Source organism: Trachymyrmex septentrionalis, unplaced genomic scaffold (assembly GCF_001594115.1).
Source record: "Trachymyrmex septentrionalis isolate Tsep2-gDNA-1 unplaced genomic scaffold, Tsep1.0 scaffold377, whole genome shotgun sequence".
Lineage (NCBI taxonomy): Eukaryota > Metazoa > Arthropoda > Insecta > Hymenoptera > Formicidae > Trachymyrmex > Trachymyrmex septentrionalis.
This window is the reverse complement of record NW_017305544.1, coordinates 28,091-31,132: the sequence shown is the minus strand read 5'-3', so window position 1 is coordinate 31,132 and position 3,042 is coordinate 28,091. Positions and strand designations below refer to the sequence as shown.

At 25.3% G+C, this 3,042-nt stretch overlaps 1 pseudogene; it reads right to left on the bottom strand.

The window, feature by feature from the left end:
* LOC108750877 overlaps positions 1 to 3,042 on the bottom strand; it is a 23,867-nt pseudogene that overhangs the window by 4,914 nt on the left and 15,911 nt on the right.

Below are 3,042 nucleotides of genomic sequence, written 5' to 3'. Positions count from 1 at the left end.
GTATTTAATAAATTTTGATTTTTGTCGACTTAAATAATTTTGTCAAAATGCTTTATATTCTTTTAACAATGTTATCGCAAATACATGAATTTAATTAAAAAATATATGAATTTAAGGTAAATCAAATACATATGTATATATAGCGGAATTAATATTAAAATTTCTGAAAGAAACTAAAAAATAAAAAATTGTTAAATTTAAACATATAATAAATTGATTAGTATAAAAATAATTCTTGAAATATCACTATTCTCAGGTCGGGATCATCTCGAGCAGTCGGTATCCAAGACACATTTGTACCTATACTTATGAAAAATTACAATAACGCATGTATTTTATTATTATTAAAAATAAATACCTTTTCGTAACCCCTATTTCACAAGAAAATTATTCTATCCATTTATTTTTCATAAAAGGTGATTTTTAGCAATGTGTTATAATATATTTTTTTACACGCTAATTTTAATATTATATTAAAGACGCGATAAAAATGATTACTTTAATTATCATCCTGCCAAATAATCACTATTATAATAAGCCGTCTAAAAAATTTGGAATTCATACCCTCCTATAAACATTGTTCAAATTTGACGGATAGTATAACTTTTCTTTGCAGATAGATCTTATAAATTTTACGTGGAATCAGAATACATTAAATTCACTTTCCATCATAAAGATTACTTTTCTTTGTATTGGATGCTAACCAACGTATCACAAAGTAAATTTGTTAAATTTTATCATATAAATTTTAATAAATTTTAGAATTGCAAGTTAACAATTAAAAGTAAATACAGTTCATTTATTGTTAATATTTCATTCCGTTTATCAATATTATAGTAATAATTGGTTTAATAAAATTTGTGTTATCATATATGTATTTTCAACGCTTTCGTATAATCTCGCATTTTTAATTTTTTGATTATGCTACTACAAAATAATATCATTTTTATTGTATTTTGAATGGCATTTATAATTGAATCTTGTTAAACATATCAGAATTAGTCGTTAATTGGATAAATTTTTCTTGTTAACTACCCGTAGAATATCTTATTGATCAAGCATGTCTTTTTATTAATTATGAAGACATTTCGTTTTATTCATAATGTATTATTTCTTCGATATTGTTCATCGAATGTAAGGAAGGATAAATGATGGATGATTTGGGCGCATCATGCACCCATAATCTATAAAGTACTTACAAAGTAATATATAGGTAACACAGAAAAATTCAAATTAATGTTATTGTTATAACTTTCAAATTTCTATGCATTTTTCTCAAAATTATATTGATGACGAAAGAAAAAACGTTTTTTCGTCAGTCATGATACTCACTTTGTTCCAATTCACTACAGGAAACAACACAACGACACAAACCAATACAGTATATTTGTCTGATTTGATTGACACAATAATTGCACTACTAAATCGCTGAGATTAAAATAACTAATTGTTATCGTCACTATTTATGTGATTTAACTAATTGACATCGCCAAGTTCCCAACCAAGCTGACAAATATTAAACAAATTCTTATAATGTAATAAATAATATAATACTTATATAATAATATAGTTCTACTACTGGCTGTAAAATCACGAATTTTATCATAACAACCAGAAATTCTTTCTGATTGTTATGACAAGATTTTGGTTTAAATAAAATTTAATTATACATTTAATTATATATATATACACGCGAGTGTCTTATTTATACTAAACCATAATCAAACAAAATTTCTCATGCATTATTGCGAGAATAGAAGTTTGTCACATACCTGCGCAAGAATTATTGTAACGGACAAAACTGTGGAATACATCTGAAAGAAAGTATGTTATTATGATACTTAATGAAAATAGTTTTGTTAACTCTTTCGCTCAGAAATCGGTCCACCGGAATATCACCATTGATTGGGACCCCACAACCAAAAATGTATACATTATATGTGAGTCCTTGATGTTTAAAAATACATTTTACGCCGGAACAACGCCACCTTTACATGTTTAAAAAAAAAGAACTATTTCTAAAAATGATTATAATTTCTTTGTAAACGGTTTTTTAATTATCCCTTTCATGCCAGTGACATTATAAACATCAATATCCTACGACTACTTATCATGTTTAAATATATTATTCAATAAAATTAGTTACGCTTAGCTGTATATTACTGTACATGATAATTTGACGTAATTCTTATTACAAAGGACATTATAAATGAATTACTTCGCGAATGCTGGCTGTAGCTAGAATCACTTCGTGGATGCCAGACATAGCCGGCGTTAGGAGCGAAAGAGTTAAATTCAAAAGAATTAATTGTCAAGAGGATCTAGAACACGTTCTACTTTATATGTACGTATTTATTCTATTATATATGTATACGTATATAGGGTAGAGCAGTAACTCTGTTCTGTTAGAATGTTTCCGCTGTGTTTAGAGATATGAAATGATATATTTATTGTAGTTGTGTAGTCAAGAAGGATACAATATATTAGTAATAATTTTTCTATTGGTGGAAGAGGCGCTTTGAAGATTCCAAGTTCACCTCCACTTTTTAAAATAGAATTGAATAATTTGTTTACACAATATGACTTCTGTAATTACTTTGCATGTAAAAGTATTAAAATAGTGATATTAGAAAGCTAATAGAGATATTTGGTACTTTATTCTGGTATATATTAACATAAAATATTAAATAACTCGTAAATTATTAATTCTTTTTGTAATTCCTTAATACTTTGTGAATAGAATAATAAGATGAATTAATTGATGAAAAAGAAACACATAGCTGCTTACGTAAAAAAATTATCCTTTTTATATATATATCTTTTTAAGCAATGTGTGTTTTTTTTCAACTGTTTTTTTAATCATCCCATTATTCTTTTCATAAAAGTATTAAGGTACAATTACAAAAAAATTAATAGTTTATGACTTATTAAATATTTTATGTAAATATATGTCAGAATAAAGAATAAATATCTTAAGAATAAATATTTAAAGAATAAATAAACTTGATTTTTTCACACACTACCTTAATATTTTGATATACA